Genomic DNA, 11344 nt, shown 5'->3' with positions numbered 1-11344 from the left:
GTCGGCCTATAGCAAACAACATTGGTGAGTTTGTAGAATATGACAAGAATGATGGATGATACTAGTTTTTGGAGGACCTACATGAAGTTGAGAGTCAGAATTGATGCTTGGAAACCCTTGATAGCTGAGCATAAGATAAAGGTGAGTAGGGGAAATTGGTGTGTAGTGAAATTAAAGTATGAGAAACTTGATGTCTTTTGCTTTGTGAGTGAAATTAAAGTATGATAATATACTATAATAAAATTATACATTTTGTCATAAAAAAAAAAGGTCAAATCACATTTTTAGTCTCTTATCATAATTTAAGATAACAATTTGGTCATTTATCTTCTCGTTGCATATTTGTTCATTTGGTTCATTTACATATGAATATTTAAGCTTCAAATCCATTATTTATTTTTCTGATGGCCTCTCGGTCTTCAAATATATGGTCTTTCATTCATTTGGTTCATTTACATATGAATATTCAAGCTTTAAATCCATGATTTTTTTCTTTCTCATGGCCTCTCAATCTTCAAATATATGGTCTTTCGTCTATGTTTTGATATAAATCTTAGATTTGATGCTTGAAAATCAATATGCAAATGGACCAAATGACAAAATTGCATTAAAGAAAAAAGATAAAAGACCAAACTATTATTTGAAATTAAGTTAAGGGACTAAAATTATAATTTTGCCAAAAAAAAATTAACATTTATAACATATTTTACCACACTCTTGTTAGATTTAAAGTATATTTTAAGTTTTAAAAAGTTATAATTACCAAACAACTTTAACTTTACTTTTAAAGATGTTCTTTTAGCTTTAGTTTAAAAATAACTTTAAAATTCAAAATGAGTTGGGGTCAAACGCTCCCTCAACATATTAAATTAATTACAACTTGCGCAAGGAATCAAAATAAAAACTCATATATGTCAATTTAATACATGTCTTAGATCAGGAGATTTTGAGTTTGAACTTTCGCTAATATCTTTGGAGAGAGATAAATATAAATATATATACAAATTTAGTTTGGGATGCTTAAATAAATTTTGTTTGTACACTACTTATTTTATAATTAATACTTTTTTTTAAAAAAAAAACTCGGTATCCGATCCAAGGACCGACTAATCTGAGGGGACCAATCTCACCGCCCACTTGCGGGGCCCCGTTCTAAGCCAGAGCAAACTCTGTATGAACTTGCCCACCGAAATTGACACCAGTGGGAATCAAACCTGAGACCTTGAGAGGAGCAAACTCCAAGATCCTAAGCCAACCACTAGGCCAACCCCAAATGGGTTATAATTAATACTTAATAAACTCATATGTCAATTTAATACTTAAAAGTTATTAATTATAAAATGAATAGTGTACAAACAAAAATTATTTAAGCACCCCAAACTAAATTCAACTCATTTCATTGATAACAACAATCGTAATATAAGATGACATATAATCATGAACCTGAGAACTAGGATAAGATAATAACGTCCAGGCTAACAAATGGGAAACATTATTCGTTTGTCTTTTAATGAAACTTATGTTAAAGTTTTGATAATTCAGAAGTGAAGCTTTGCAACCATTCAAAATAGCGCCGAATGTGAAATTGGTGCTTAGATTGCTAGAGATGCCGCCAACCACTTGCTTACAATTAAGTTTGATTCCTTCAAAAAAAAAATCAAGTTTGATAGACACCGAAGATAACCTCAAATTACCAAACCAATTTATCGATTCTTTTAAATCTCTTGCTTTCACCTCGTTGGATTGTGGGAGACCTTTAAACCAAGTTGTATTCGCCCCAATGAACTCCCATCTAAGACACATATCGACCTCATATCATCCTTGCTCGTTAAAAATTGCTGCATCGATATTGCATTTTACCACTTCATCTGATGGAATTGTAATAATTTTTTATTTTTTTTGTGTCAATAGCCTAATAGCTAAAATTCACCTTTTTCAATGTCAAGTAATTATAATTTTAATCAAAACTAAAATTCCACAAGTTTGAACACAACTGCACATAAGTTTTTTATCCTTTAAATATCTATATTTTATTCACTTGCTATCAATTAAACCTATTCATTAAAAAAAGTGTCCGTTTTCTGCTGCTTATTCGTAAAGTTCCTATAGAGCCAAGTGTCAGTTCGGTGGTGTTGTCACTGTAGTTTCCCTCTCACCCACCACCATTTCCGCCGTCGTTGACGGCGGTGAGCGCTAACGTCAATGTCATCGATCATTAAAACCCTCATCGGCGGTTGTTTCTATGGCGCCACCGCCGACCACCACAACAACCATTCCCCGGAGCTCAAATTCAACGACAGCAAAACGACGTCGTCACAGTTGCAATTCTTCGTTCGCATGATGTGGAAATGTAACGCCTTGGTCATTCATGCTTCAAGAGAAGACACGGTGGAATCTATTCTCCAACAAATTTCATCCAAAACCAAAATTCCAATTGAATATCAACGATTGATATACAGAGGAAAACAGCTTCAACAACAACAGAGTCTCAGCGAATGCGGCATCGAAAACGACGCAAATCTTCAATTGGTTGAGGAGTATAGGCCGTTCTGTAGTGTGGAATTCTACAGATGATATTGTTTCAATGATTCTCAAACTCTGTAGAGGTGAATCAGTGGTTGGTGCTTCCATAATTTTTTGTAAACACTTTACAAAGGATATGAATAATTCCTTCTATGTTTTCAAGATTATGAAAATTCCTTCTCTGTTGGTAGCTCTTTATAAGTCCCCTTACGAAAGTAATGCAAGCATTGCTGATTCGTCTATTAGGAATTTCGTGAAAGCTTGTTTAGAATTGAAGTGCAAAACGTTGCAAGGTGCTTACCTTGAAGTGTTGTTGGAGTTTTGTGAATTGCTTAGAGGGGTCGGGTGTAAGTGTGATCATCCTTTGTATGTTTGTTGTCGGGATGGTTTTGCGGAATTATTGATTTTGTTGGTGGTGTTCCCATTATGAATCTTAAAATGAAGGTTTTGCTTCGGGGTGTTGTTGACTGTGTTCGCGAGATCGCAGATGGGTTGTTGAGGTTTTTGGATTTGAGTATGAATTGTCCCACTAAAAGGGGGCTTTCGTACAAAGTTGTTTTTGATTTTGTTAAATTTTGTTGCGCTTTGAGGATGGGATTCGCCAAGGAGCAAGCAACATCCTATGAATCTTTGAATTGTGATATTTGCTATGAGGATGATCCCTTGTTTTCAGGAGTACCTGATCAACTTCATATTGTATTTATTAAGTTATTGAGCAAAATGGACGAGTGCCTTCAAGTCATGGAAGATTGCTTGGTTAACAAGAAACGTGGAAAAGGCGAATGGGATGTTCTCCATAATTGTTATCTTATTATTCTTAAGGAATTGTTTCACATCTCCAAGTTCTATAGCGGTGCACAAGAACAGTTTTGGGGTCTTTTCTTGGGTCGAAAAAATGTGCTACCTCATATGATTGTTCGGTACGTGAAGAAAACTGATGATCATCGGTGGCTTCTTGAGAACAGAATTGTGACTGATTTTGAATCCAAGAGGCATTTGGCGATGATGCTATTCCCTGACTTGAAAGATAAAATAATGGGATATGAGATGCTTATTGACAGGTCTCAGGTTTTGGCTGAATCTTTTGGGTACATATCACGAGCTATGCCTAAATCACTGCAGGGTGATCTGTTTATGGCTTTCAAGACTGAGAAAGCTACAGGACCGGGTGTACTGAGGGAGTGGTTTGTTTTGGTGTGTCAGGAAATATTTAATCCAAAAAATGCTCTTTTTGTGGCATGTCCAACTGACCACAGGAGATTTTTTCCTAATACTGGTGAGTTTTGTTTAGATATATCTAAATGTGTAATTTTTCTCTTCTGCTTACCATGCTTTCCAAGTATTTTTCAATGACAAGTACATTGTTCTCGTGTCCTTTCAAATGAAACATAAATTTGATAAGATTTATAGAATGTTTACAAAATGATATTTATTAGTGTAAATGCATGTTCAAGGGTTCAAGACTACTTACTTCATAAGTAACATCTGACTTTAAAAACCTCAATAGTTTAGTTGATGTTAGCTCATTTATTTCTGTATCAGTAGCAATGATTCATCTGGGTTGTAGAGGTGCTCCATTAACTTTCAATATTTTAAAAGACTCCTCCTTGTGAAACATCTTTTTTCTTCCTGAATAGAGGGAATGGATTCCCTCCATTGGAAGTCTCTCAATTGTTAAATATAAACCATCAAACATGTGAGAGAAAAAGAAATATAAAATTTTAAAGAAAAAGAAGATTAAGTTTGTGGTGGATATGTAACAATTGTGAAAAATTGAGAGAATTTCAATGGAGAAAATCAATTTCCCTGAATAGAACTGCATATCCCAGCTTCCTTAGGTATTTCAACTCGCCAAAAACAGGGAGGTTTTCAAATTTGATTAAACATGACAACCTTGTAACAGAAGTGTTAAAGTGGAACCGTGATGGGCCAGTTCACCTATTAACTCTTGATTGTGTAATACTAATATGTCTGATCATTAGCATTTTGTCACAAAACTTGAGTTCTCATTTGTTAATGTTAGGTACTATGGTTGCTTAGCTATTTTCGCGAATATTGATGTGTTTTACCGTATATTTTTTATCAATAGATATTATTGAACAGCTTCTGTGCAATCATACTTAGTATTACAATTCTTGATAGAACTCATAATTGAGAAGAAAGTATAGAAAAGTGAAATATAAATTATATTGACTATGAGAGAAGTGTGTTACATCAAGTAGCCATTGAGGCTTTATAGAAAATTAGACCAACTACGTTCCAACTAATCTAACCAACATGCAACAAACTTTTACATCTCTAATACTTAGTATACTCTCCTTCTACTTGTCTGCAGCATCTATGGTAAATGCTCTGCACCTAAAGTACTTCATCTTCTCTGGGCGTATTATTGCATTAGCTTTGAAGAAGAAGGTGCACGTGGGTATTGTTTTTGATCGTGTATTTTTCAAGCAATTGGCTGGAAACTATATTATTACTTTAGAAGATATTCGGGATGCAGATCCTATAATGTATAGCAGCTGCAAGCAAATATTGGAGATGGATGCTGATTATATTGATTCAGATGCATTAGGACTGACATTTTCTATAGAGGTAGAGGAATTAGGACACAGGGAAATGATTGAGCTCTGCCCTGGTGGAGAAAGCCTTGTTGTGGATAGTAAGAACAGGAAGAAGTATGTTCATCTTCTTATACAGAATCGTTTTGTGACATCCATATCCAAGCAGATATCACATTTTGCCCAAGGTTTTGCTGATATTATATCTGGCTCAAGTCTAGAGTTCTTCCAATTTTTAGACCTTGAAGATTTTAATTGGATGCTGCATGGGAGTGAAAATGACATTAATGTTGATGATTGGAAGGCGCATACCAAGTATCGTGGCTATAAAGAGAACGATCGTCAGATATCTTGGTTTTGGGAGGTATGTAGGATACTAATCTTATGGGATCACATTGTCTTTACCTTCATCTTCACTATTTATTATTTTCCCTCTTTTCTTGCATTTTATGTTGAGTGTAAATTTATTGTATTTATTTTCATATTCAAGAACAAACTAAATTGTGACAAAAAAAAAAAAAAGAGAACAAAATTAATTTCCCCCTATTTAAATAGTTCATAGGCAGGACGCAGGAGTGGCTTTATTGGGCAACACATGGTTATCTCTAAGGTTGTCCTTGCTGTGTTCCATGTCCTCTAATCTTGATTAGTTGTAAAGTTTACCAATTTCCATGACGGAATTGTTTGCCTTGTTTCAAATTAAAACCACTTATAGAATTTACTCCTCTCCTTATTTCCTAGTCATCAGTCATGTTAGAGTTCTATTCTGTGCTTGTGTAAATTATTCATATTTTCTAGCCGTGTTAGGTTCGAGGTTTGATTTGCTCTACATTTTGTATAAATGCCTCCCTTAGTTCATTTATGCTTCCAAATAGTAACATGATTTTGTTACTGATGCATGAAATCATAATTATAGATACTTTGTTTACAACAACAACCAAGTGTTTTTAAGAAGCGTGGTCGGAATACCATAGTGCAGCCATATTTACCTTTGCAGAATCTAGTTAAAACCAGTGTTATAATGAATTCAAAAATCCTAGAATGTGAAAGTTTCAACACTTCCTTTCATCTGCATAGTAAGTTCCTAGTTCCTACGACTTTTTTATATCATTATTTTTATTATTAAAAAAAAAGCTTTTGTTATTATTTTAAGAAAAAGCATGCAGTTATTGAAGTCTTTGAAATAATTCTTTCTGGAATGGTTTTAAAATAACTTATCATGTAAATTTGCAAGGAGATGCTGCTCAGTGTTTAATTTTTTTATATTATATTTTATCCAAAAAAACTTGGCAGATCGTTGGAAGAATGTCGGCGGAGCAAAAGAAGGTTCTTCTGTTCTTTTGGACATCTGTGAAACATTTACCAGTTGAAGGTTTCCAGGGCTTGAATTCCCGTCTATTTATTTGCAAATCCAGTCAACCTGATAATCCCTTGCCCTCATCTCACACATGTTTTTACAAGCTGTGCTTTCCCCCGTATTCTTCTATGGCTATCATGCAAGATCGCCTTGGAATCATTACTCAAGAGCACATCAGCTGCAGTTTCGGTACTCGATAACAGTGAATAGAATGCAGCTGCAATTAGGTTAGAAGTGGTTTTGAATCTTTTGATTGCACATAGAAATACCAGAAGTCACCTTTGTACATTTGGATAGAATGAATTGTTCCCTTTTTTTTTTGGTAAAATGAAAATATGAGAGGCTTTCTAGTTCTGTTTCTCAAATTGATTCTGGGTGGCGATGCCGTTAATCTTATGTAAAGTGTTTATATGAGGGGTCAAGAGACAAGAAAACAGGATTGAAGGAAAGAAGTTTTGGTGTTTGGTCATTCTAGTAGATAGATTTGGGTTAGCCATACTATGACATTTAAGTTAGGACAATCATGCTCCAAGAGCAACTCTTCCCCCATTACTAAGAATTAGCATTTCTATAATTCTTACAATTACTTTATCATTAGCTTTAGTTCTGGTGTATGCGTCCTGATTCTTCTTCTGCCCCAATATTTTATCATTCATTTAATATCATAAACTGCATGAAAGAATTTTTTTTTCTGTTGACAATGTTAAGAAAGCAAGTGCAATTTTTCTTAGCTCTGTGATTTATGGAGTGATGTTAACTTATGTTCTTCTTCACTCTTTAAAATCTGAAGTTTTACTAATCCATTTTTTCTTCTGTTCCAAGTAAAAACATAAGATGATAAACTGTTTGGACAAGGACAAAAGTACTTGTAAAATAAATTAAAAATCATTTATTCAAATCTAGAGAAACACACTAACACACTATGATAAAGTCATGGAACCTTCCCAAGACCATATCACCTTACAGTTGATCACTTCAATACACGACTCATAGGAGATCATGTTCGATCCAAAATAGAGAAGACGACAGAGTTGTTTAAATAGTACTCCCTCCGTCTCAAAATAATTGTCTCTTTACCATTTTTTTTTTTTTTAAATAATTGTCACTTTAAAATACTAATGCAGCATTTATTTATTTTTTTCCATTGTTATAGCCTTATTTATTAAATCTCATCCAACTTAACTACTCCACTAACTACAATTAATAAGGGTGTTTTAGCAAATGATACTAATTTTACCATCAAAATCAACAAAACTAATCATTTCTTTAAGGGAAATTGTTCTGGACCGGCCAAAAGGATCTTTGGCCCGTTTACTTAGGCCCAATACAATCCAAAGCCCAAACTCCATGTTTGGCTACTTTACTTGCGACACACCCCTTCTCTGCGAGGGGGGTGCACAGAGCGAGCGAGACCGGTTCAAACGAGCAACAACGTCTCTCTGCACGTTCCCGCAATAAACTCTCTGGCGGTTACACTTCCCACAATTTCGTAACCGCCAGAGCCAGGTGTGCCACTACAACGGCTCTACAGCCCTCCACCTCTATAAATAGGGGACTCACTGCAGTCCCCAAGGTAGAATCTCTCTTCCCTCTAAACCCTCACTCTCTGATCTCTACTGACTTGAGCGTCGGAGTGCCTGCAGATACACACCCCCCATTCGCTCCAAGAAGCATTCTGACGCATTCCACCACCGTCACAACCACCGCATTCAAAGCACCGATAGTCACCTTCTGATCAGGTACGATCAATGGCGCCGTCTGCGGGAATCATAAGCTCTCCCCGTTTTTATACACCTAAAAATCAAAGCTTTCCAAAAAACTACCATGGCTGCCATTGGTGCCAGCTCCCAGATACGAAGTGAGATAAGCATCCCTCAACGGGATGGTATGACATCCTCACCTTCACCTGTGGGCACGCCCAGAGAGGAACCAACACACATAGTTTCTCTCCAACAAAGACCTCTGCAGGGTCCTCCACGACCTACAGAGACACCTGAAGATGCCACGCCAACTGGCGCCCTCTTTAACAACCTGCTCTGCACGGTTCAACGACAAACGTCGTTAATCGAGGAACATAATCGACGTCTGATGGATCTGGAGCAAGCGCGCCAACTTGTCCTAACCAAGCAGACTCCTTCCCCAGTACGTAGCAGAAGAGGGATGAGCCATCGCCAGTCACGTTCCAGATCCCCTCGGCATTCAATAAGCGTCAGATCTCAGAGTTACACCAGGAGGTCGACGAGAAGGAGATCACTTAGGCAAACTCCTCCAAGGCGGTCTCCTCCCAGACGGTCTCCCCCGAGGAGATCCCCGCCAAGACGCAACAGACGCTCTTGGTCCTCCTCTGGCTCCGAGGACACTCGTGATGCCCGAAACGACCGTAACACTTACGGTCCATTCACACTGCGCATCTGAGAAGCTCCTATTCCCCGCGGGCTGGAGAAACCTCAGCAGATGGACTCATACGACGAGACAACCGACCCGGACGAGCACATCGAGAACATTGAGGCAGTTCTCACTTATAGATCGGTGCAAGGCGCCGTCAAATGCAAGCTTTTCGTCACTACACTGAGACGAGGAGTTGTCACCTAGTTTAAGAACTTAAGGAGAAACTCCATCGACTAATGGAGTGACCTCTGTTACGAGTTCATGACCCACTTCACCGCTTCAAGGAAGAAACGAACCCCTCCGAGACTATATCGAGAGGTTCAACAAAGAAGCTATTCAGGTATGAGGTGCCGATGAAACAATGAAGCGGTACCTCATCGCCAAAGGTCTGCGAGAGGGCACAGCCGTAAAGAAAGTTGTCCGCCTGGATCGCCCAAGGACTCTCAACGATTTCTTAGCGATCGCCAAGATCTACATTGCATGCGAAGAAGAGTTGTATGCAGACAGCCTCAACAAGGCCAGGAAGGAGGAGCATGCTGCAGAATCCTCCAAAAAACCCTTCCATGAGAAGAAGAAGGAAGGCAAAGCTACTTGGGAAAGCAAAAGACCCAACAGTCACTTCACCGAGTACACTCCCTTGGCCATGTATAGGGAGAAAATCCTCGCCGAGATCGCTGTAGCTGATCTGACAAAAGCTGGCATCAAGCCACCAAAGGCTTCATCTCAGGAGAGGAAGGGGGTCGACAAAACAAAATACTGCCGATTCCACAAATGCCACAGACACACCACCGACAATTGCATCCATCTGAAGGATGCTATTGAGCTCCTCATCCAAAGAGGTCGGCTCAAGCAGTTCGTGAAGAATCCAGAAGCGGAAAGAAAGACCGTCGAACTCATCGGTGACGGCTCTGAACCTGGCAAAACAATTGTCATGTTCGTGGAACATCTCGGTGATTTCCCTGACAACGTGGAAATCATCCCCTACTCATGCACCTGGGAGCAGTTCCGCTCTGCTAACGTCATCACGGGAGGAACACTAAACATCTCCATGGGAAGCATGAAGAGAAAATTCGAGGAACTCATGAGCGTCAACTTGATGGCCCCCTCCAACCACGGAGAAAGACCGCCTCTGGTGTTCTATGACTCAGAACTTCCTGGTGGAGCTTCAAATTCTGCCATCCCTTTGCTCGTGCAAGCATCGATGGCCAACGCAGATGTCCGACGAGTCCTGATTGACACAGGGGCCTCGTGCGACATCATGTACACCAGCCTGTTCAAAACTCTTCAACTGACGGAGAAAAACCTTTCTCCCTATGTTAGAAATGAACTCTACGGCTTCAACGGCTCGTCTACTCAGCCATGGGGATACGTAGAACTACTGGTCACCTTTGGCGAAGAAGAGGCCAAGAAGACAATAAAGGTCCCATTCCTGGTGATCGACTGCCCTTCTCTCTACAATTGCATTATAGGGAGTACCGGGCTTGCCCAACTGGGTGCTGCATGTTCAACCGCTCATCTGAAGTTGAAATACCATGCAAAAGATGGCATCATCGCCTCTCTTAACGGAGACATCAAAGCTGCAAAAAGATGTTTCCTCCAGGCTAACAAATCCCAGAACTCGGTTTCCCAATCCAGCAAGTTTGCTGAAGACAAAGGGAAAGCTGCTGCGAGCACTCTGGATGCCAACTTGGTCGAACATGATCCTAGGTTCACCAAGGAAGACCTTAAGGAACAAAAGCGGGAAAAGATGGATCCGCTCAACGTGAAACTTCTTAGACCTATTCCTGACAATGAATTCGAGCTGGTCCCTTTTGGAATCGACCCCTCGAAGAACTTCAAGATTGGCAAGGATCTTCCTGAACTTGTCAGAGCACAGCTGGTCGCCTGCCTCAGGGAAAATGCTGACCTGTTCGCATGGAGTGCGGCTGACATGCCCGGAATCGACCCTAGCGTCGCTTGTCACCAGCTGACAGTAGATCCTGAAGTTAGCGCTGTAGCCCAGCGACATAGAAAACTCCTGAAAAATCAGAGGCCGCAGAAAAAGCTGTAAAAGACCTCCTAGAGGAAAATTTCATTTCTGAGGCCAAATACACTACTTGGTTCTCCAATGTTGTACTTGTCAAGAAATCTAATGGAAAATGGCGTATGTGTGTTGACTATATCGATCTTAATATGGCCCGCCCTAAAGACGCATATCCTCTTCCTAACATTGATAAACTCGTAGATAATTCCTCCGGCTATAAAATTTTATCCTTCATGGACGCCTACTCTAGGTACAATCAGATACCCATGGCTGAAGAAGATAAAATTAAAACAGCCTTCATGATCGAGTCAGGGAACTATTACTACAACATAATGCCCTTCGGTCTGCAAAACACGGGGGCTACTTATCAACGTATGATGAACAGAGTCTATGACAAGACACTTCTGGGCAACATTCTCGAGGTTTATATGGATGACATGATTGTAAAATCCCAAAAAGAGGTGGATCATGCCGCTCATCTTAGGAGAGTGTTCG

General features: G+C 39.0%; 1 pseudogene across 1 annotated transcript; it reads left to right on the top strand.

Annotated features, from left to right (window-relative positions):
- The first annotated feature begins 2069 nt into the window (after positions 1 to 2069).
- LOC146944726 (E3 ubiquitin-protein ligase UPL5-like) lies at positions 2070 to 7041 on the top strand (annotated as a pseudogene). Its single transcript, XR_015026052.1, has 3 exons — positions 2070 to 3799; positions 4859 to 5445; positions 6375 to 7041. The product of XR_015026052.1 is annotated as an E3 ubiquitin-protein ligase UPL5-like (transcript).
- Positions 7042 to 11344: the final 4303 nt, after the last annotated feature.

The sequence above is a fragment of the Medicago sativa genome, chromosome 2 (assembly GCF_051527215.1).
Source record: "Medicago sativa cultivar Bolivia chromosome 2, Bolivia_mono, whole genome shotgun sequence".
NCBI classification, from domain to species: domain Eukaryota; kingdom Viridiplantae; phylum Streptophyta; class Magnoliopsida; order Fabales; family Fabaceae; genus Medicago; species Medicago sativa.
The sequence above is the reverse complement of the archived record's forward strand: the minus strand, read 5'-3'. Positions and strand labels throughout refer to the sequence as shown.